The following is a 25,532-nucleotide window of genomic DNA, read 5'->3' on the forward strand; positions in this document are numbered from 1 at the left end:
CACGACCCATACCATGGAAAACAGGGGACCCAGTGTGGGTTCCTCAATGGCACCTATCCTCTGAAAAACTAGAAGCTGTGATTCAACTGGTAGAGGAACAATTAAAACTAGGCCATATTGAACCCTCTACCTCACCTTGGAATACTCCAATTTTTGTAATTAAGAAAAAGTCAGGAAAGTGGAGACTGCTCCATGACCTCAGAGCCATTAATGAGCAAATGAACTTATTTGGCCCAGTACAGAGGGGTCTCCCTGTACTTTCCGCCTTACCACGTGGCTGGAATTTAATCATTATAGATATTAAAGATTGTTTCTTTTCTATACCTTTGTGTCCAAGGGATAGGCCCAGATTTGCCTTTACCATCCCCTCTATTAATCACATGGAACCTGATAAGAGGTATCAATGGAAGGTCTTACCACAGGGAATGTCCAATAGTCCTACTATGTGTCAACTTTATGTACAAGAAGCTCTTTTGCCAGTGAGGAAACAATTCCCCTCTTTAATTTTGCTCCTTTACATGGATGACATCCTCCTGTGCCATAAAGACCTTACCATGCTACAAAAGGCATATCCTTTTCTACTTAAAACTTTAAGTCAGTGGGGTCTACAGATAGCCACAGAAAAGGTCCAAATTTCTGATACAGGACAATTCTTGGGCTCTGTGGTGTCCCCAGATAAGATTGTGCCCCAAAAGGTAGAGATAAGAAGAGATCACCTCCATACCTTAAATGATTTTCAAAAGCTGTTGGGAGATATTAATTGGCTCAGACCTTTTTTAAAGATTCCTTCCGCTGAGTTAAGGCCTTTGTTTAGTATTTTAGAAGGAGATCCTCATATCTCCTCCCCTAGGACTCTTACTCTAGCTGCTAACCAGGCCTTACAAAAGGTAGAAAAGGCCTTACAGAATGCACAATTACAACGTATTGAGGATTCGCAGCCTTTCAGTTTGTGTGTCTTTAAGACAGCACAATTGCCAACTGCAGTTTTGTGGCAAAATGGGCCATTGTTGTGGATCCATCCAAACGTATCCCCAGCTAAAATAATAGATTGGTATCCTGATGCAATTGCACAGCTTGCCCTTAAAGGCCTAAAAGCAGCAATCACCCACTTTGGGCAAAGTCCATATCTTTTAATTGTACCTTATACCGCTGCACAGGTTCAAACCTTGGCAGCCGCATCTAATGATTGGGCAGTTTTAGTTACCTCCTTTTCAGGAAAAATAGATAACCATTATCCAAAACATCCAATCTTACAGTTTGCCCAAAATCAATCTGTTGTGTTTCCACAAATAACAGTAAGAAACCCACTTAAAAATGGGATTGTGGTATATACTGATGGATCAAAAACTGGCATAGGTGCCTATGTGGCTAATGGTAAAGTGGTATCCAAACAATATAATGAAAATTCACCTCAAGTGGTAGAATGTTTAGTGGTCTTAGAAGTTTTAAAAACCTTTTTAGAACCCCTTAATATTGTGTCAGATTCCTGTTATGTGGTAAATGCAGTAAATCTTTTAGAAGTGGCTGGAGTGATTAAGCCTTCCAGTAGAGTTGCCAATATTTTTCAGCAGATACAATTAGTTTTGTTATCTAGAAGATCTCCTGTTTATATTACTCATGTTAGAGCCCATTCAGGCCTACCTGGCCCCATGGCTCTGGGAAATGATTTGGCAGATAAGGCCACTAAAGTGGTGGCTGCTGCCCTATCATCCCCGGTAGAGGCTGCAAGAAATTTTCATAACAATTTTCATGTGACGGCTGAAACATTACGCAGTCGTTTCTCCTTGACAAGAAAAGAAGCCCGTGACATTGTTACTCAATGTCAAAGCTGCTGTGAGTTCTTGCCAGTTCCTCATGTGGGAATTAACCCACGCGGTATTCGACCTCTACAGGTCTGGCAAATGGATGTTACACATGTTTCTTCCTTTGGAAAACTTCAATATCTCCATGTGTCCATTGACACATGTTCTGGCATCATGTTTGCTTCTCCGTTAACCGGAGAAAAAGCCTCACATGTGATTCAACATTGTCTTGAGGCATGGAGTGCTTGGGGGAAACCCAGACTCCTTAAGACTGATAATGGACCAGCTTATACGTCCCAAAAATTTCAGCAGTTCTGCCGTCAGATGGACGTAACCCACCTGACTGGACTTCCATACAACCCTCAAGGACAGGGTATTGTTGAGCGTGCGCATCGCACCCTCAAAGCCTATCTTATAAAACAGAAGAGGGGAACTTTTGAGGAGACTGTACCCCGAGCACCAAGAGTGTCGGTGTCTTTGGCACTCTTTACACTCAATTTTTTAAATATTGATGCTCATGGCCATACTGCGGCTGAACGTCATTGTTCAGAGCCAGATAGGCCCAATGAGATGGTTAAATGGAAAAATGTCCTTGATAATAAATGGTATGGCCCGGATCCTATCTTGATAAGATCCAGGGGAGCTATCTGTGTTTTCCCACAGAATGAAGACAACCCATTTTGGGTACCAGAAAGACTCACCCGAAAAATCCAGACTGACCAAGGGAATACTAATGTCCCTCGTCTTGGTGATGTCCAGGGCGTCAATAATAAAGAGAGAGCAGCGTTGGGGGATAATGTCGACATTTCCACTCCCAATGACGGTGATGTATAATGCTCAAGTATTCTCTTGCTTTTTTACCACTAACTGGGAACTGGGTTTGGCCTTAATTCAGACAGCCTTGGTTCTGTCTGGACAGGTCCAGATGACTGACACCATTAACACTTTGTCAGCCTCAGTGACTACAGTCATAGATGAACAGGCCTCAGCTAATGTCAAGATACAGAGAGGTCTCATGCTGGTTAATCAACTCATAGATCTTGTCCAGAAACAACTGGATGTATTATGACAAATAACTCAGCAGGGATGTGAACAAAAGTTTCCGGGATTGTGTGTTATTTCCATTCAGTATGTTAAATTTACTAGGACAGCTAATTTGTCAAAAAGTCTTTTTCAGTATATGTTACAGAATTGGATGGCTGAATTTGAACAGATTCCTTCGAGAATTGAGACTTCAGGTCAACTCCACGCGCTTGGACCTGTCGCTGACCAAAGGATTACCCAATTGGATCTCCTCAGCATTTTCTTGCTTTAAAAAATTGGGTGGGATTAATATTATTTGGAGATACACTTTGCTGTGGATTAGTGTTGCTTCTTTGATTGGTCTGTAAGCTTAAGGCCCAAACTAAGAGAGACAAGGTGGTTATTGCCCAGGCGCTTGCAGGACTAGAACATGGAGCTTCCCCTGATATATCTATGCTTAGGCAATAGGTCGCTGGCCACTCAGCTCTTATATCTCACGAGGCTAGTCTCATTGCACGAGATAGAGTGAGTGTGCTTCAGCAGCCCGAGAGAGTTGCAAGGCTAAGCACTGCAATGGAAAGGCTCTGCGGCATATATGAGCCTATTCTAGGGAGACATGTCATCTTTCATGAAGGTTCAGTGTCCTAGTTCCCTTCCCCCAGGCAAAACGACACGGGAGCAGGTCAGGGTTGCTCTGGGTAAAAGCCTGTGAGCCTAAGAGCTAATCCTGTACATGGCTCCTTTACCTACACACTGGGGATTTGACCTCTATCTCCACTCTCATTAATATGGGTGGCCTATTTGCTCTTATTAATAGAAAAGGGGGAACTGTGGGAAGCCGCCCCCACATTCGCCGTCACAAGATGGCGCTGACATCCTGTGTTCTAAGTTGGTAAACAAATAATCTGCGCATGAGCCAAGGGTATTTACGACTACTTGTACTCTGTTTTTCCCGTGAACGTCAGCTCGGCCATGGGCTGCAGCCAATCAGGGAGTGATGCGCCCTAGGCAATGGTTGTTCTCTTTAAAATAGAAGGGGTTTCGTTTTCTCTCTCTCTTGCTTCGCTCTCTCTTGCTTCTTACACTCTGGCCCCAAAAAGATGTAAGCAATAAAGCTTTGCCGTAGAAGATTCTGGTTGTTGTGTTCTTCCTGGCCGGTCGTGAGAACGCGTCGAATAACAATTTAAGACTGATTCATGTAATCAAATGGAGAGTTTCTAACCTGGACCCAATAAAAGGCCTCTACCACTACCGGCCTTCTAAATGAATTCTTTCATCTACATTTGAGCTATAGAACAAAACCTTTACATTTATTTTCCTTTAGTTTTATCTTTGAGGCAAAGTTGAAATAGTTGCTCAAACTATCCTTTGACTTTCTGTTTAATAGAGAGGAACTTCAAATATGCAGTTGGCTCGGCTCAATCTTCAGAGTACCTGGCACTACAGATGGGTATTGACATTTTCTGGACACCTTTAAGCAATCCAAATGCAGTGAGTTCTTATCTTTGTGAATGGAAAGGTAAAATAAATATAATTAAAACATAAAGAATGGAGAGAGATGTATTATATGTAGCAAGCAACAAGGGGAAGGGAATTATTTCCAAGGCAATGTTCTCCTAGTGCATAGAGTGAGGAATTTACTAGAAAGGTTTATGGATATTCATATAGGGTGGGACAATTTTTTTGTTTGTTTTTGTTTTTCAAGTCAGGGTGTCTCTGTTTAGCCCTAGCTGTCCTGAAACTCACTCTGTAGACCAGGTTGGCCTCGAACTCAGAAATCTGCTTGCCTCTGCCTCCCAAGTGCTGGGATTAAAGGTATGAGCCACCACTGCCAGGCAGGGTGGGCCAATTTTTAAAGCTGCTCATTTTAGGAGTACTTCTGAGCATTATCAATTTGTACCATAGTATAATAGGGAAAATAAAGATGCATATTATTTAAATGCAACACCATAGAAAATAATTTCTGAGGGTGCATACTTTGTTTAGTTGTTAACGTATCTGTTAACAATTTGGAATATATATACTACAGCAATAATGGCAACACTAATGCCAATGACCTTCCTTTCATTAAACTTCACAAAGGAAATTATGAGATAATCCATGTTCAGAGTTTTAAAGTACTAAAAGCAAGGTCAGAAATCCATAAAAGGCAGATTATCTTCTGTTGCCCGTAGGAGAATCTTTTGACTCTGTGAAGAGCCTGTGACCTGATCATGCCTGGCTTGATGTCAAACATTCTGTTCCCTGAAATGTCACAAGGAAATTTTTATAGAAAACCACTACCAATCACTCCAAAATTCCTAAGCCTGCCAGGCTAAACAAAGCAGTTTAAAGTTCTCTGTTATCAGATGGCTTATATTCAGACTCAAGAATCACAAGACACTCTCCATTTCTAACTACAGATCTTTTTCTGGGTTTTCCATTAAAAGTTTAATCTTTTAGTTCTCTCCAGATCCTCTTGGAAAATGACCACTGATCAATACTCTCAAAGTTTCATCGTATCCAATACCCACTTGAATTTAAAATTGAGTTACACTAAAGAGCTAGCAGTTTCCCAGTGCTCTAAAGCTTGAAACCCACTTTCTTCAAGATTATACTAGAAACTTTCCATTCAATTCCTCTCTCCCCATATGCTACATCTTTCATTTCATTTGTTCTTTTAGTCTTGGCCTATTTCTTACTATATCCCTTATAACTTATCTTAGGTTCTGAAATTCAATAAGAATAAATATATCTTGTTCATTATTATATTCCTTGTGCTAAATAAATAGATGCTCAATAAATGAGTAATTAATAATCAAGTGGACCAGAGGTATAATTGACAGTGTATTTTCCTATCTTGAATAATCCATGCCTATTCTAATTCATATCATTTGATTTACAAGAACAGTAGATTAGAAGTGAATAATGAATGCCAGAGAAGATAGGGGAAAAGATGAATAAGGAAAACAACAACATTTTAACTCTTTTCACTTTTGGAAGAATGCAGTACCTCTTCACATAGCACAGGCTACCCTGGAATTCACTATGTTACCCAGGCAGGCCTCATAACTGTGATTCTCCTGCTCCAACCTCCCATGTATTGAAAAATACTGATGTATGCTACAATGCCAAGCATTTCTTTTTGTTTCATGATTCTATGACAATGAGTTCTTTCACATTCCCAAGGAAATGGCTAATTTATCACCCTAGTATCATGTTCCAAATCACAGATGAAAGGAGTGTTTTCCATGCAAAATAATATAAATTTAATCTTAAATCTCATGTATAAAAGAGAATAAATTAATTAACTGAGATTCTGAAATTACCTCTAACCTAATAAATTAAATATATTTAAAATATTAAAAATACCAAATAACATAAATATTAAGCATATTGTAATGTCATCAGTCCCACATTGACCTTCTACTGCTTTAAAGATTTTTTAAATTTAAAGTGAAGAATTATTCAGACATTCTCAGTGGTTTCAGGACTGAGTTGATTTAAATAAAAATGGCCCCCATATGACCATAGGGACTGGCACTAGTAGAAGTGTGGCCTGTTGGAGTATGTGTGGCTTTGTTGAAGGAAGTGTGGCACTGAAGGCAAGTTTTGAAGTGTTGGATGCTAAATTCCTTCCTGTGTGTCTAAGTCTCTTCCTGCCTGCAGATCCAGATGAAGAACTCTCGCATACCTCTCCAGCATCATGTCAGTCTGCATGCCACCATGCTTCCCTCCACGATGATAATGATAATGTACTAAACTTCTGATCCATAATCCGGTACTGATTAAATGCTTTTCTTTATGAGTTATGTGGTCATTGTGTCTCTTAAATGGCTAGAAACCCTAACCAAGACAAAGTTCTTGTGTGCATATTGTCTTTACCTTCATTTTGTTTTCAAAACCTTCAGTAGATAAGGTATATAAAACAATTATACGCATATTAGTGGTAGATATGATCCTTCTTGATTGTTGGAGTTTCTTGTATGTTTTAGAAATTGAACCATGTCAACTACCCTTGGAACAAGCAGAGAAGAAGGAGGAGGAACACACAAGTAGTATGAGCACTTTCTACAACTTCAAGTGCTCTGCTTGTCTGAAAGCATTTTTCCTGAGCATGACATTTACTCATCTGACTTTAAGGAATAGTAACTCAGTTCAGGTGTAGCAGTCAAAGAAATAAATGATTCAGTGATCTGGAGGAGATAAGATTGTAAAGATTAACTCCTTATATGTTGGGGTAGATAGATGGTTCTCCATTTACTCAAGAGATGCCATTGTTTTTTTTATAATGGTTCTTCTGCAAGCAAAATTGTGATTCCTATTTAAAAAAAATCACAAGGCCGTTAACCCCTGACCTGCCTGCTTTTAGTAGTTTAACAGTGATATAGACAAAAGTGATAAAAGAAAAACGAAAAAAAAAGTCAATATTCACAATAAATGGCCTGTGGCATAGGTTGCTAATTATCAGGGCCACCATTTGGTTTCTGAGGCCAAGCAAGACCCATAAGGTCTAAGCTTTGTGGTAGCCTATTTAATCTTGGTCAAGGATGTGCCAATTATTTGTTCAGTACCATGCCTTCATCTTAATTTTTATTAGGTTCTAGAATATCTATAATCTTTCATGTTAACCCTTCATTTCAATGTCCCTTCCTACCTCCTAACATGGAGAAGAACCTGGAAGGAAACTATGCTTTCTTCCTCAATATACACAGGGGAGAAGAAAGAAAGAACTCCAAGAGGCTTTTTATATCCTATGGCAATTCAGGTTCCCATTCTCCACTCAGGTTCTTACCTGGCATCTGGTAGGGCCTCCAACTTCAATTCACTTAAAATATTAAACTGTAATGAGAGAACCTCATCTCTGAAACTGCAAAAGAGGAATGTGAAGATATTACTTCCACAAATCTACCTCGTATCCCTTAGGGTTCACACCATAAGAAAGTCTCTGCCTTCTACTTTTGAACTCTGTATATTGTCCTTCAGAACTACTATTATGGCCTATGACTTATCTACCTAAGTTGGACATTTTGTTCCTTATCTTCTTCAGTTCTCATAAGGATAAATGGTTATACATAAATAAGTAGTGACTTCCATGAGGCTTTCAGGAGTCTATGGGCCTTTTTCCTTTGGGATATTTATATTAGTTAATGTTATAGCCTAGAAATACATACTCTGGCTATCAACATCCTTGATTCCATTTAATTACCACCCTACCTAATTCCTCTCTGGCTGACAGTCCTCTCTGACTGACAGCTTGGGCAAAACTACATATGAACCTGTCTTTAAAAAAAAAAAAATTATATATATATATATATATATATATATATATATATATAATAGGTAATTTCCTTGTTTACATTTTCAATGCTATCCCAAAGGTCCCCCATACCCACCCTCCCAATCCCCTACCCACCCACTACCCCTTTTTGGCCCTGGCATTCCCCTGTACTGGGGCATATAAAGTTTGCAAGTCCAATGGGCCTCTCTTTGCAGTGATGGCCGACTAGGCCATCTTTTGATACATATGCAGCTAGAGTCAAGAGCTCCGGGGTACTGGTTAGTTCATATTGTTGTTCCACCTATAGGGTTGCAGTTCCCTTTAGCTCCTTGGGAAATTTCTCTAGCTCCTCCATTGGGGGCCGTGTGACCAATCCAATAGCTGACTGTGATCATCCACTTCTGTGTTTGCTAGGCCCCGGCATACTCTCACAAGAGAGAGCTATATCTGGGTCCTTTCAGCAAAATCTTGCTAGTGTATGCAATGGTGTCAGCATTTGGAAGCTGATTATAGGATGGATCCCTGCATATGGCAATCACTAGATGGCCCATCCTTTCATCACAGCTCCAAATTTTGTCTCTGTAACTCCTTCCATGGGTGTTTTGTTCCCATTTCTAGAAGGGGCAAAGTGTCCACACTTTGGTCTTCGTTCTTCTTGAATTTCATGCGTTTGGCAAGTTGTATCTTATATCATGGGTATGCTAAGTTTCTGGGCTAATATCCACTTATCAGTGAGTACATATTGTGCGAGTTCCTTTGTGATTGGTTTACTTCACTCAGGATGATACCCTCCAGGTCCATCCATTTGCCTAGGAATTTCATAAATTCATTTTTTTTAGTAGCTGAGTAGTATTCCATTGTGTAAATGAACCACATTTTCTGTATCCATTCCTCTGTTGAGGGGCATCTGGGTTCTTTCCAGCTTCTGGCTATTATAAACAAGGCTGCTATGAACATAGTGGAGCATGTGTCCATCTTACCGGTTGGGACATCTTCTGGATATATGCCCAGGAGAGGTATTGCAGGATCCTCCAGTAGTACTATGTCCAATTTTCTGAGGAACCGCCAGACTGATTTCCAGAGTGGTTGTACAAGCTTGCAATCCAATCCCACCAACAATGGAGGAGTGTTCCCCTTTCTCCACATCATTGCCACCATCTGCTGTCACCTGAGTTTTTGATCTTAGCCATTCTGACTGAGGTGAAGTGGAATCTCAGTGTTGTTTTGATTTGCATTTCCCTGCTGATTAAGGATGTTGAACATTTTTTCAGGTGTTTCTCTGCCATTTGGTATTCCTCAGGTGAGAATTCTTTGTTCAGCTCTGAGCCCCATTTTTTAATGGGGTTATTTGATTTTCTGGAGTCCACCTTCTTGAGTTCTTTATATATATTGGATATTAGTCTCCTATCTGATTTGGGATAGGTAAAGATCCTCTCCCAACCTGTTGATGGCCTTTTTGTCTTATTGACGGTGTCTTTTGCTTTGCAGAAGCTTTGCAATTTTATGAGGTCCCATTTATCGATTCCTGGTTTTACAGCACAAGCCATTGCTGTTCTATTCAGGAATTTTCCCCCTGTACCCATATCTTCGAGGCTTTTCCCTACTTTCTCCTCTATAAGTTTCAGTGTCTCTGGTTTTATGTGGAGTTCCTTAATCCACTTAGATTTGATCTTAGTACAAGGAGATAGAAATGGATCATTTTGCATTCTTCTACATGATAACCGCCAGTTGTGCCAGCACCAATTGTTGAAAATGCTGTCTTTTTTCCACTGGATGGTTTTAGCTCCCTTGTCAAAGATCAGGTGACCATAGGTGTGTGGATTCATCTCTGGGTCTTCAATTCTGTTCCATTGGTATACTTGTCTGTCACTATACCAGTACAATGCAGTTTTAATCACAATTGCTCTGTAGTACAGTTTTAGGTCCGGCATGGTGATTCCACCAGTGGTTCTTTTTTCCTTGAGAAGAGTTTTTGTTATCCTCGATTTTTTGTTATTCCAGATGAATCTGCTGATTGCCCTTTCTAATTCGTTGAAGAATTGAGTTGGAATTTTGAGGGGGATTGCATTGAATCTGTAGATTGCTTTTGTAAAAATAGCCATTTTTACAATGTTGATCCTGCCAATCCATGAGCATGGGAGATCTTTCCATCTTCTGAGATCTTCTTTAATTTCTTTCTTTAGAGACTTGAAGTTCTTATCATGCAGATTTTTCACTTCCTTAGTTAGAGTCACGCCAAGGTATTTTATATTATTTGTGACTATTGAGAAGGGTGTTGTTTCCCTAATTTCTTTCTCAGCCTGTTTATCCTTTGTGTACAGAAAGGCCATTGACTTGTTTGAGTTAATTTTATATCTAGCTACTTCATTGAAGCTGATTATCAGGCTTAGGTGTTCTTGGTGGAATTTTTAGGGTCACTTATATATACTATCATATCATCTGCAAAAAGTGATATTTTGACTTCTTCCTTTCCAATTTGTATCCCCTTGATCTCCTTTTTTTGTCTAATTGCTCTGGCTAGGACTTCAAGTACAATGTTGAATAGGTAGGTTGAGAGTGGACAGCCTTGTCTAGTCCCTGATTTTAGTGGGATTGCTTCCAGCTTCTCACCATTTACTTTGATGTTGGCTATTGGTTTGCTGTAGATTGCTTTTATCATGTTTAGGTATGGGCCTTGAATTCCTGATCTTTCCAAGACTTTTATCATGAATGGGTGTTGGATTTTGTCAAAAGTTTCTCAGCATCTAACAAGATAATCATGTGGTTTTTTTCTTTGAGTTTGTTTACATACTGGATTACATTGATGGATTTCCGTATATTGAACCATCCCTGCATCCCTGGGATGAAACCTACTTGGTCAGGATGGATGATTGTTTTGATGTGTTCTTGGAGTCAGTCAGCAAGAACTTTATTGAGGATTTTTACATTGATATTCATAAGGGAAATTGGTCTGAAGTTCTCTATCTTTGTTGGATCTTTTTGTGGTTTAGGTATCAGAGTAATTGTGGCTTCATAGAATGAGTTGGGTAGAGTACCTTCCGTTTCTATTTTGTGGAATAGTTTGTGAAGAACTGGGATTAGGTCTTCTTTGAAGGTCTGATAGAACTCTGCACAAAACCCATCTGGTCCTGGGCTTTTTTTGGCTGGGAGACTATTAATGACTGCTTCTATTTCTTTAGGGGATATAGGACTGTTGAGATCATTAACCTGATCTTGATTTAGCTTTGGTACCTGGTATCTGTCTAGAAACTTGTCCATTTCATCCAGGTTTTCCAGTTTTGTTGAGTATAGCCTTTTGTAGAAGGATCTGATGGTGTTTTGGATTTCTTCAGGATCTGTTGTTATGTCTCCCTTTTCATTTCTGATTTTGTTAATTAGGATGCTTTCCCTGTGCCCTCTAGTGTGTCTGGCTAAGAGTTTATCAATCTTGTTGATTTTCTCAAAGAACCAGCTCCTTGATTGGTTGATTATTTGAATAGTTCTTCTTGTTTCCACTTGGATGATTTCACCCCTGAGTTTGATTATTTCCTGCTGTCTACTCCTATTGGGTGAATTTGCTTCCTTTTGTTCTAGAGCTTTTAGGTGTGTTGTCAAGCTGCTAATGTGTGCTCTCTCTAGTTGCTTTTTGGAGGCACTCAGAGCTATGAGTTTTCCTCTTAGGAATGCTTTCATTGTGTCCCATAAGTTTGGGTATGTTGTGGCTTCATTTTCATTAAACTCCAAAAAGTCCTTAATTTCTTTCTTTATTCCTTCCTTGACCAAGGTATCATTGAGAAGAGTGTTGTTCAGTTTCCACGTGAATGTTGGCTTTCTATTATTTATTTTGTTATTGAAGATCAGCCTTAGTCCATGGTGATCTGATAGGATGCATGAGACATTTTTAATATTTTTGTATATGTTGAGGCTTGTTTTGTGACCAATTATGAGGTCTATTTTGGAGAAGGTACCATGAGGTGCTGACAAGAAGGTATTTCCTTTTGTTTTAGGATAAAATGTTCTGTAGATATCTGTTAAGTCCATTTCTTTAATCACTTCTGATAGTTTCATTGTGTCCCTGTTTATTTTCTTTTTCCATGATCTGTCCATTGGTGAAAGTGGTGTGTTGAAGTCTCCCACTATTATTGTGTGAGGTGCAATGTGTGCTTTGAGCTTTACTAAAGTTTCTTTAATGAATGTGGCTGCCCTTGTATTTGGAGCATAGATATTCAGAATTGAGAGTTCCTCTTGGAGGATTTTACCTTTGAAGAGTACGAAGTGCCCCTCCTTGTCTTTTTTGATTATTTTAGGTTGGAAGTCAATTTTGTTAGATATTAGAATGGCTACTCCAGCTAGTTTCTTCATACCATTTGCTTGGAAAATTGTTTTCCAGCCTTTCATTCTGAGGTAGTGCCTATCTTTTTCTCTGAGATGAGTTTCCTGTAAGCAGCAAAATGTTGGGTCTTGTTTGTGTAGCCAGTTTGTTAGTCTATGTCTTTTATTGGGGAGTTGAATCCATTGATATTAAGAGATATTAAGGAAAAATAATTGTTGCTTCCTGTTATTTTTGTTGTTAAAGTTGGCATTCTGTTCTTGTGGCTGTCTTCTTTTAGTTTTGTTGAGGGATTACCTTCTTGTTTTTTCTATGGTGTGGTTCCTGTCCTTGTATTGGTTTTTTTTTTCTGTTATTATCCTTTGAACGGCTGGATTCATGGAGAGATAATGGGTGAATTTAGTTTTGTAGTGGAATACTTTGGTTTCTCCATCTATGGTAATTGAGAGTTTGGCTGGGTATAGTAGCCTGGGCTGGAATTTGTGTTCTCTTAGTGTCTGTATAACATCTGTCCAGGCTCTTCTGGCTTTCATAGTCTCTGGTGAAAAATCTGGTGTAATTCTGTTAGGCTTGCCTTTATATGTTACTTGACCTTTTTCTCTTACTGCTTTTAGTATTCTATCTTTATTTAGTGCATTTGTTGTTCTGATTATTATGTGTCAGGAGGAATTTCTTTTCTGGTCCAGTCTGTTTGGAGTTCTCTAGGCTTCTTGTATGTTCATGGGCATCTCTTTCTTTAGATTTGGGAAGTTTTCTTCAATAATTTTGTTGAAGATGTTTGCTGGTCCTTTGAGTTGAAAATCTTCCTTCTCATCCACTCCTATTATCCCTAGGTTTGGTCTTCTCATTGTGTCCTGGATTTCCTGGATGTTTTGAGTTAGGATCTTTTTGTATTTTCCATTTTCTTTGATTTTTGTGCCGATGTTCTCTATGGAATCTTCTGCACCTGAGATTCTCTCTTCCATCTCTTGTATTCTTTTGCTGATGCTCGCATCTATGGTTTCAGATTTCTTTCCTAGGGTTTCTATCTCCAGTGTTGCCTCACTTTGGGTTTTCTTTATTGTGTCTACTTCCCTTTTTAGGTCTAGTATGGTTTTGTTCATTTCCATCATCTCTTTGGATGTGTTTTCCTGTTTTTCTATAAGGACTTCTACCGGTTTGGTTGTGGTTTCCTGTTTTCCTTTAAGGACTTGTAACTCTTTAGAGGTGTTCTCCTATATTTCTTTAAGTGAGTTATTAAAGTCCTTCTTTATGTCCTCTACCATCATCATGAGATATGCTTTTAAATCCAGGTCTACCTTTTCAGGTGTGTTAGGGTGCCCTGGACTGGGCAAAGTGGGCGTTCTGGGTTCTAATGATGGTGAGTGGTCCTGGTTTCTGTTAGTAGGATTCTTAGGTTTACCTTTCATCATCTGGCAATCTCTGGAGTTAGTTATTATAGTTGTCTTTGTTTAGAGATTGTTCCTCTGGTGATTTTGTTACCCTCTATCACCAGACGTGGGAGACTAGCTCTCTCCTCTGAGTTTCAGTGGTCAGAACAATCTCTGCAAGCAAGCTCTCCTCTTTCAGAGAAGGTGCACAGTTATCTGGTGTTTGGACCTCCTCCTGGCTGAAGATGAAGGCTCAAAACAGGATCTTTCCCAGAAGCTATGTTGCTTTGGCCAGGGAGGTGGCCGGTTGTCTGGAGCCGAAAATGGTGCCGCCTCAGAAGGTCTCTGGCTCTCGCCTGTCCCAGAAACTGCTGGCCTCTGTATTCCACACCCTCACCCGTGTAGCCTGCCCTCCGAGGAGTCCCGGAACCAAGGTGGCTCCCTCGGAGCCTGAGGCAGAAACCTCTCAGGCCGGGCAGACCCCTGTGCTCTCACCAGGAAGGTGGCGGGTTGTCTGGAGCCGAAAATATCGCTGCCCTGAACCTGTCTTTATTGGGGTATGAACATGGTTCTCTGCTGTCTCAATAACCTTACCTTTTATTAGGGCTGGAAATTCTTTCATCTGTAGATTGGGGATTTCTACCTGGTTGAACAACATCTGCTCCTTTAATTTTCCAAGAGGAAATTCAGACAGTGATTAAAAAAAAAAAAAGAGTACTGGCAATCTACTTTAAAGGGTATAGCAGCAGGCTATGGCTATCTCTCATCAGGGTAGTTGGCTTAATACCTCACAATAAACACCTGTCAGAACCTATGACACTTCACTATGATGACATAACAATGTACCCTTCAAACAGTCTTCTACTTTCCTAGCAGCCAGAGCTAACCCAGGGTATATTCTCTCTTGCCCTCAAATTATGGGCCTTTCAGACTGGGTAGCCAATGCTGGATGTAGTGGTTTGAGTAAAAATTGTCTGTATAGCCTTATATATTGGGTACTTGTACTAAAATACATAGAACTGTTTTAGAAGGAATAGAAGGTAGGGCCTTGTTTTAAGAGTAATGTCCCTGGAGGTGGGCTTTGAAGTTTCAAAACCCACACAATTTCCAGTTCTCTCTCTTTCTCTCTCTTTCTCTCTCTCTCTCTCTCTCTCTCTCTCTCTCTCTCTCTCTCTCTCTCTCTCTCTTGATCTCTCTCTCTCTCTCTCTCCCTCTCCCTCTCCCTCTCCCTCTCCCTCTCCCCTCCCCTCTCTCTCTGCCTCCACATTGTATATCAGATGTAAGCCCACAACTACTACTCCAGCACCAAACCTTTCTGCTTTCTTGTTGGCATGTTCTCTGCCATGATGGCCATAGACTCACCATCTGAAACCCTAAACCCCCAATATACCCTGTCTTCTAAAAAGTACTTTGTCCAGGTTTTCTCTTCACAGCAATAGAAAAGTTAGTCAGAAGTTGGTACCAGGAGCGAGCTATTGCTGTGTTAAGTACGATCATATTATTTTCTAGTGTAATGTGGAAGATATTAGAAGTTAGGTCTAGGGAAGTTGTTGAAAGTTTTATTTTTGTTTTTGTTTTGTTTTGTTTTTTCAAGTCAGGATTTCTCCGTGTAGCTCTGGCTGTTCTGGAACTCACTCTGTAGAGCATGCTGGCCTAGAACTCAGAAAGATTTCAAGTTGCCTCTGCCTCCCAAGTGCTGGGATTAAAGGCATGCACCACCACTGTTCTGCTCTTATTTATTTATTTATTTTTGAAAGTTTTAAGGAAGAATTAATGTGCCATCTTCATAGGAGTTTGAAACACAATAGCACTGGGAGCAATCTAAGTATGTAGTCCCAGTTTAAGAGATTTCAGAGGGAAACAACTAGGCCACAGCCACGGGATTTTAACAAAGAATGGGGATGGACTTTTTCCATTGTCTTAAGAATATGACTGAGGCAAAATTAAAACATTTTTAAACTAGTTTGTTCAGGAGGGAATGTTTCAAGACAGCTTAGTATTGACTGTGTCATATGGGTGGTTAGTGATCACCCTTTTTGCAGACCTAAAATGAAAACATAAGCATGACAAAAAGAAATGTAGAATGTACAGTATGAGGAGAAAATAGTAACAGAAAACTTAATTGTGGAGCCATGCCTTAGGCTCAAAGAGACAAGAAGTTAAGCAAGAGGTCTGATGATAAATGGAAGAAAAGGGCAGGCTACCCTTAGGGCAAGACTAAACCAAGTCAAACTTCCAAGCTATATAAAAGTAATGCCTAAGGAATCTTCTGCTACTAAAACAAAGGAAAGTTAATTCATCAAAGGAAAGCCAAAAATCAAAATTTATTTAAATGTAATTTTTAAAAGGGTCTAAACTCCATTACAAGCAGGTATCATACCTTGGAAGCATCACCACCATGGTTCTGGCTTTAGAGTTGTGAGTATACAGGATAAAAGTGTTGATTTTTTTCCAGGTTAAGGAAAGTTGATGATCCCAGGCTTGTGGCAGGGAGTCCCTGTATAGAGACTAAGAGCAGACAATATGAAGTTGTGCAAAAGAAGTCTGAGTTGTGTTGGAGATCTCAAGAGATTGCAAGTGCACAGCTGTGCAGGAGACTATAACAAGCTCAAGAGAGAGAAGTCTATTGCAGTCAGCAAAAATAGAAGGTAGGATCCATGTTAGCACCTGGACATCAGACATCTAACTACAGAATTTGGATTTTAAGCTGCTGTACTTTAATCTTACTTGCTCCAGTATTTTCTCAATATTTCCATTTCTCCCTTTGAAATAGTAATGTATATTCTCTGCCACTGTGTGTTGGAAGTAAATAATTTGTTTTCTGAGTTTGATATCACAGAGGATTACAATTAAGAGTTTTCTCTGAGTTTCAGAAGAGAATTTGAACTTTTAAGCTGTGTTGTAATTGTGAAATATGATGTATGGAGTGTTTTTGTAGAAAAGGAACCTTGTATTATGATATGGCTACAAGCCAATGAAGTCCAGGGAGAATAATGTAATATTTTAATGAGAATAGTCAAGTGTTTGAGGGCTGGAGAGATGGCTCAGCTGTTAAGATCGCCAACTGCAATGGAGGAGTGTTCCTCTTTCTCCAGTGCAGTTGGCTATCTTAACAGCTGAGCCGGCTCTCCAGCCCTCAAACACTTGACTATTCTCATTAAAACATTACATTATACTCCCTGGACCACTTGGGAAATCAGTCTGGCTGTTCCTCAGAAAATTGGACATAGTAATACCAGAGGATCCCGCAATACCTCTCCTGGGCATATATCCAGAAGATGTCCCAACCGGTAAGAAGGACTCATGCTCCACTATGTTCACAGCAACCTTATTTATAATAGCCAGAAGCTGGAAAGAACCCAGATGCCCTTCAACAGAGGAATGGATACAGAAAATGTGGTATATCTACACAATGGAGTACTACTCAGCTATTAAAAAGAATGAATTTATGAATTTCCTAGGCAAACGGATGGACATGGAGGGCATCATCCTGAGTGAGGTAACCCAATCACAAAGGAACTCACACAATATGTACTCACTGATAAATGGATATTAGCCCAGAAACTTAGGATACCCAAGATATAAGATACAATTTGCTAAACGCATGAAACTCAAGAAGAATGAAGACCAAAGTGTGGACACTTTGCCCCTTCTTAGAATTGGGAACAAAACACCCATGGAAGAAGTTACAGAGACAATGTTTGGAGCTGTGACAAAAGGATGGACCATCTAGAGACTGCCATATCTGGGGATCCATCCCATAATCAGCTTCCAAACGCTGACACCATTGCACACACTAGCAAGATTTTGCTGAAAGGACCCAGATAGAGCTCTCTCTCTCTCTTGTGAGACTATGCCGGGGCCTAGCAAACACAGAAGTGGATGCTCACAGTCAGCTATTGGATGGATCACAGGGCCCCCAATGGAGGAGCTAGAGAAAGTACCGAAGGAGCTAAAGGGATCTGCAACCCTATAGGTGGAACAACATTATGAACTAACCAGTACCCCGGAGCAATTAACTCTAGCTGCATACTTATCAAAAGATGGCCTAGCCGGCCATCACTGGAAAGAGAGGCCCATTGGACTTGCAAACTTTATATGCCCCAGTACAGGGGAATGCCAGGGCCCAAAAGTGGAATGGGTGGGTAGGGGAGTTGGGGGGGGTATGGGGGACTTTTGGGATAGCATTGGAAATGTAAATGAGGAAAATACCTAATAAAATATATTAAAAAAAAGATCACCAACTGTTCTTCTGAGTCCAAATCCCAACAAACAAATGATGGCTCACAACCATTCTTAATGAGATCTGATATCCTCTTCTGGGGTGCAGTGCTTAGCCCCCTGTTTGTGGAGCTGTTTCTGAAGGATTAGGAGGTAGGGCTCTTTCGGAAGAGGTATGTGTGTAACTGAGTTTACTTTTTGAGGTTTCTAGTTAGCTTCCCCACTTCACATTTTGTTTGTGTATTAGATGTGATCCCTTAGGAATGGCCAAAGTGCCATATCCACATGCCTACATACCTGCTACTACCCTTCCTGCCATAGTGGTTGTGGGTTGGTCTTCTGAAACTGCAAGCCTTAATAAAATGTTTTTTTCTATAACTTGCTTTGGTCATGTCATCTCATCATAGCAATGGAAAAGTAACTGAGCATTGGATTTTTATTGGACTTCTCTCATCTGGTATGAATTATTGATCTCATGCAAGATCATTATCTTCATAACAGGAAGGCCTAGATATATGACTTCTACTGGTTTGATGTCAAATCTGGTTGAGTACTGTCAAATAATCCAAGAATGTCAGAGTATGAAAACTCAGGTAGTCAATATCTATTGATGCAATTCTGCTGGTCCGTCTATCATTTTCTGTACTAGTGTCCTCAATCATTTTAAAGGGTCTTTTGCTTATATATTTGCAAAAGAATCCATGAGACTTTTCCATGGAAGATTATTTCTGTACTAATCTGACAGTTGTCTAGTTCAGACCAGTTCCTTAACTTCCTCAAAAATTGAGTGGCAGAGATTTAGGAAGATAGTATATGTCACCCTCATATGGAGCCTCTTCCAGCTGAGCTCAGGGGTATGATTTTAAAGATAGAGGGATAGCCTCTGCTTTATATGTGCAAAGGGAATTATATAAACCTAGCTGCTTCCTTTGGGTTGCATATGAAAATTGCCATCTTACTTAAGAATGGCTTATCAGTTTGAACCTACTAATATTCTCTGGAGGAGAGGGAAAGGAGGGTTATGATCCATGAAGCACAGGAAGCTTGATAAAATCCTCAGGGGACAACTCTTCTGTTATACCTGAGGTAAACAATTCTCCATAATATTGGGGATTCCTCAGTAATATAGCTTCCAATTAGTTGCTCAAGTGATGTTTTAGGAGGATCAATTATGCTTCTATAAGTATCCCAAAAAGTTAAAATTAAGAGGAAGGTCTCTATATACTACACAGAATGGTACTGAATTCATTTTAATCAATAGCAGAGTAATATGTACAATAGAATGGAAGATATGTTAAAAATTCAATTCATTACTCTGCTTATCATAAAAAAGCCCCAAAACACAAAATAATAACTGCAAGATTTTTTTTTAACTTTTAATGATTGAGTTTTAGATCAAGGAGAATTATTTACCTTTTATTCTACAAAATTTGACAACATAAAACTTACTTAGGTGGGTATATGTCTTAAGCTTTCCATGGTTATGATAAGGCACAATTATAAACTATGAGAAACAAAGGATTTATCTCAGCTTACAACTCTCTGGTCAGACTTCATCAGTGTGGAAGTATAGCTCAGGAACTCAAAGCAGGAAACTGGAGGCAGGAACTGAAGCAACCTCCAAGGAAGGATGTTGCTTATTGGATAGTACCTCATGGTTTTGTTATTATGCTTTCTCATAAAATACAGGAAAAACCTGTCACCTGTGTGTAACACTGACCATAATGAACATCAACCATCAACAAACAAACAAACAAATGATCAAACTGCCCCAGGTTAACCTAGCATGTCTGCAATCCAATGTGCTGAAAGCACTTCCTCAATTGAGCTTCCTTTTCTCAGATATCTTTACCTGATGTCAATCCAACATAAAACTATTTAGCATAGTATGTGGTGTGCATATGTGAAAGTGTGTGAGTGTGTGTGTGTAGTGCAACTGGATATCAGAGAACGAATTCATATGTATTTCCTCAGGAGTCATGCCTTAACTTATTTTCCTTTTACTCTGATAAAATAACATAACAAAAATCAAGTATCCATAGGTGTGTTGGTTTATTTCCGGGTCTTTGATGCAATTCCATTCATCAATGTATCATTTCTGCAACAATACGATGTGGTTTTTATAACTATTGCTCAGAAGTATAGCTTGAGTTCAGGGAGTTCAGTCCTCCAAACGTTATTTTATTGCTCAGGATTCTTATGGTTATCCTGGGTTTTTCGATTTTCCATATTAAGTTAAGAATTCCTTTTTCATGGTCTATAAAAAATTTTGTGGGAATTTTGATGGGGATTGAATTGAACCTTTATATTGTTTTGGTAAGATGACCATTTTCACTATATTATCCCTACCAATCCATGAGCAGATCTTTCCATCTTCTGATATCTTCTACAATTTCTTCCTTCAGGAATTTGAAGTTTTTATCATATGTATCTTTCACTTGCTTGATTAGTTACAACAAGATATTTTATATTATTCATGGTTATTTTGAAGGGTGTTGTTTCCAATTTTTATCTCAACCTGTTTATCATTTGTAAAGGAGGGCTACTGATTTCTTTGAGTTAATTCTGTACCCAGCCACTTTACTGAAGATGTTTATCTGCTACAACAGTTCTCTAGTAGAACTTTTGGGGTCACTTATGTATATTATCATATCATCTTTATGTGGGATATATTCTTTTAGCTAGGCTGTGTTGTTTGGCTTCAGTGGGAGAGGATGAGCCTAGCTTTACAGATACTTGATGTGCCAACATGGGGGAGGGGGAGACACAGTGGGGCCCTGCCCTCTCAGAAGAGAAGGGGAGGGGAGATGAGAGGAAGGATTGCAGGAGGGGTAACCAGGAGTGGGAGAGTGAGCGGGATGTAAAGTGAATAAGGAAAAAAAAAAAGCCTTGACAAGAACAGCTTTAAAAAGAAGGAATTGGTCACTGCAGCCTTCCATTTAACAATGGAAGAGTTTAAACTCAGACACACTGAGGGTATTGAGGGATTTGAGAGAAGAGAAGCTGCATGTGCTGATGGGCCTGAGACTTCAGCAGGCCTTCCTAGGCTGGACAGTGACACCCTGTCTGAATGGTGAACAAAAATAAGAATGGATGGGAGCAGCAGACTGATAAAGTTAACATCTTTAGTCTTAAAAGTTTTTTGTTTGCTTTCTTGAGTTTTGCTCCTGTTTGAGCCATTTTGCATTTTTTTTTTTTTAAGTAAGTGTGCTTTGCAGAGACGTAGTTTGGACCTAAGATGAAAGGATGGACCATCCAGAGACTACCCCACCCAGGTATCATTCCCATAATAAGCCACCAAGTGCAGACACTATTGCATACACCAGCAAGATTTTGCTGAAGGGACCCTGATATAGCTGTCTCCTGTGAGGCTTTGCCAGTGCCTGGCAAATACAGAAGTTGATGCTCGCACTCATATATAGGATGGAACATAGGGCCCCCAATATAGGAGCTAGAGAAAGAACCCAAGAACTGAAGGGGTCTACAATCCTATAGGTGGAACAACAATATGAACTAACCAGTATCCCAGAGTTTGTGTCTCTAGTTGCATATGTAGCAGAAGATGGCCTAGTCCACCATCATTGGGAAGAAAGGCCCCTTGGTCTAGCAAACTTTATATGCCCTAGTACAGGTGAAAGCCAGGGCCAAGAAGTGGGAGTGAGTGGGTTGGGGAGCAGGGTGGGAGGAGGGTATAGGGGAATTTTGGGATAGCATTTGAAATGTACATGAAGAAAATATCTAATAAAAAAATAATAAAACCAGACACACACACACAAAAATGGTGGCATGTGTTTGTAAGTATTTTCTCATCAATAGTTTACAAAGTTACAGGCAAGGATGAGTAATTTTAGTGTATTTTCAGAAAAGAGACTTCAAATTTATATGGATATATGTCAGAAAGGAATGTGAATTCACTGGGAAGTTATCAAATGCAACTGAAATACAAATCCCCCCCCCCCAAAAAAAGGAACTGGCCCAGTCACTGGTTGGCCTTTCCTTCAGTATCTGCTCCATTTTTGTCCCTGTCTTTCTTTTAGACAGGAACAATTTTGGGTCAAAAATTTCAAAGGTGGGTTAGTGACCTATCCTCTAAAAGATCATATATGGGCTGGTCCATGCTTCTCAGCACATATGTAGCAGAGGACTACCTTGTCTGGCCTCAGTGAGAGAAGATGTGTCTAATTCTGTAGAAACTAGATGTTCTGAGGAAGGGAGATGCAGGGGGTGGGGGTACAAGGGGTGGGGAGCACCCTCTCATAGACAAAGGAAAGGGGGAATGAGGTGAAAAACTCAGGGGGACCAGAAGGGGGCAACATTTGGAATGTAAATTAATAAAATAAGTAATTAAGTAATAATAAATAAGGTGTTTACCTTCTTTCACCATTTATAGTAAGACCATCCTGACAAGAAATCTGAGATAGCAGGAGCTTGAAACAGCTGACAACATTACATCCTCTGTCAGAAGAGACCAATTAAGGCATGTTACTCAGTTCCCTTTTTCCAGTTATACAGACACATTTCAAGAACAATTACATGTTTCAGAACCCCTTGCCCTGAACAGAATGTCATTTGGACTTCTATTTACCAGTTAGGGATTAGACTAGGCTAGCTAGACAGATGAACCTGTCTCTGTCTCCACAAGTGCAGATGAACATGCATGGCTTTTTTATATGAGTTCTATAGATTAAATGCATGTCCTTACGCACTTTATTGAGTGAGCCATCTCTTCACTCATCCCTTTTTTTTCAATTAAAGCATTTAAATACAACTAATATAATTAAGAATAACTGAGTTTTATACACCATTTAAAATAAGTGATGTGGTTCCTGGCGAGAGACACAGACCTTCTGAGGCGGCGCCATCTTCGGCTCCAGGCAACCGACCACCTTCCTGGTGAGTGCACAGGGGTCCGCCAGCCCGAGAGGTTTGTGCCTCAGGCCCCGGCGGGAGCCTTGGCTCCGGGACTCTGCGGAGGGCAGGCTGCACGGGTGACAGTGTGGAATACAGAGGCCAGCCATTTCTGGGGCAGGCGAGAGACACAGAGCTTCTGATGCAGCACCATCTTCTACAGAACATTTTATCCTAAAACAAAAGGATATACCTTCTTCTCAGCACCTCACGGGACCTTCTCCAAAATTGACCATATAATTGGTCACAAAACAGGCCTCAACAGATACAAAAATATTGAAATTGTCCCATGTATCCTATCAGACCACCATGGCCTAAAACTGATCTTCAATAACAACATAAATAATGCAAAGCCAACATTCACGTGGAAACTAAACGACACTCTTCTCAATGATACCTTGGTCAAGGAAGGAATAAAGAAAGAAATTAAAGACTTTTTAGAGTTTAATGAAAATGAAGCCACAACATACCCAAACCTATGGGACACAATGAAAGCATTTCTAAAAGGGAAACTCATAGCTCTGAGTGCCTCCAAGAAGAAACGGGAGAGAGCACATACTAGCAGCTTGACAACACATCTAAAAGCTCTAGAAAAAAAGGAAGCAAATTCACCCAAGAGGAGTAGACGGCAGGAAATAATCAAACTCAGGGGTGAAATCAACCAAGTGGAAACAAGAAGAACTATTCAAAGAATTAACCAAATGAGGAGTTGGTTCTTTGAGAAAATCAACAAGATAGATAAACCCTTAGCTAGACTCACTAAAAGGCACAGGGACAAAATCCTAATTAACAAAATCAGAAATGAAAAGGGAGACATAACAACAGATCCTGAAGAAATCCAAAACACCACCAGATCCTTCTACAAAAGGCTATACTCAACAAAACTGGAAAACCTGGACGAAATGGACAAATTTCTGGACAGATAACAGGTACCAAAGTTGAATCAGGATCAAGTTGACCATCTAAACAGTCCCATATCACCTAAAGAAATAGAAGCAGTTATTAATAGTCTCCCAGCCAAAAAAAGCCCAGGACCAGACGGGTTTAGTGCAGACTTCTATCAGACCTTCAAAGATGATCGAATTCCAGTTCTGCACAAACTATTTCACAAAATAGAAGTAGAAGGTACTCTACCCAACTCATTTTATGAAGCCACTATTACTCTGATACCTAAACCACAGAAAGATCCAACAAAGATAGAGAACTTCAGATCAATATCTCCTATGAATATCGATGCAAAAATCATCAATAAAATTCTCGCTAACCGAATCCAAGAACACATTAAAGCAATCATCCATCCTGACCAAGTAGGTTTTATTCCAGGGATGCAGGGATGGTTTAATATACGAAAATCCATCAATGTAATCCATTATATAAACAAACTCAAAGACAAAAACCACATGATCATCTCATTAGATGCAGAAAAAGCATTTGACAAGATCCAACACCCATTCATGATAAAAGTTTTGGAAAGATCAGGAATTCAAGGCCCATACCTAAACATGATAAAAGCAATCTACAGCAAACCAGTAGCCAACATCAAAGTAAATGGAGAGAAGCTGGAAGCAATCCCACTAAAATCAGGGACTAGACAAGGCTGCCCACTTTCACCCTACCTTTTCAACATAGTACTTGAAGTATTAGCCAGAGCAATTCGACAACAAAAGGAGATCAAGGGGATACAAATTGGAAAAGAGGAAGTCAAAATATCACTTTTTGCAGATGATATGATAGTATATATAAGTGACCCTAAAAATTCTACCAGAGAACTCCTAAACCTGATAAACAGTTTCGGTGAAGTAGCTGGATATAAAATAAACTCAAACAAGTCAATGGCCTTTCTCTACACAAAGAATAAACAGGCTGAGAAAGAAATTAGGGAAACAACACCCTTCTCAATAGTCACAAATAATATAAAATATCTCAGCGTGACCCTAACTAAGGAAGTGAAAGATCTGTATGATAAAAACTTCAAATCTCTGAAGAAAGAAATTAAAGAAGATCTCAGAAGATGGAAAGCTCTCCCATGCTCATGCATTGGCAGGATCAACATTGTAAAAATGGTTTTCTTGCCAAAAGCAATCTACAGATTCAATGCAATCCCCATCAAAATTCCAACTCAATTCTTCAACGAATTAGAAGGAGCAATTTGCAAATTCATCTGGAATAACAAAAAACCTAGGATAGCAAAAAGTCTTCTCAAGGATAAAAGAACCTCTGGTGGAATCACCATGTCTGACCTAAAGCTTTACTACAGAGCAATTGTGATAAAAACTGCATGGTACTGGTATAGAGACAGACAAGTAGACCAATGGAATAGAATTGAAGACCCAGAAATGAACCCACACACCAATGGTCACTTGATCTTCGACAAGGGAGCTAAAACCATCCAGTGGAAGAAAGACAGCATTTTCAACAATTGGTGCTGGCACAACTGGTTGTTATCGTGTAGAAGAATGCGAATCGATCCATACTTATCTCCTTGCACTAAGGTCAAATCTAAGTGGATCAAGGAACTTCACATAAAACCAGAGACACTGAAACTTATAGAGGAGAAAGTGGGGAAAAGCCTTGAAGATATGGGCACAGGGGAAAAATTCCTGAACAGAACAGCAATGGCACGTGCTGTAAGATCGAGA

The sequence above is a fragment of the Mus musculus genome, chromosome X (assembly GCF_000001635.26).
Source record: "Mus musculus strain C57BL/6J chromosome X, GRCm38.p6 C57BL/6J".
In the NCBI taxonomy this organism is placed as follows: Eukaryota; Metazoa; Chordata; class Mammalia; order Rodentia; family Muridae; genus Mus; species Mus musculus.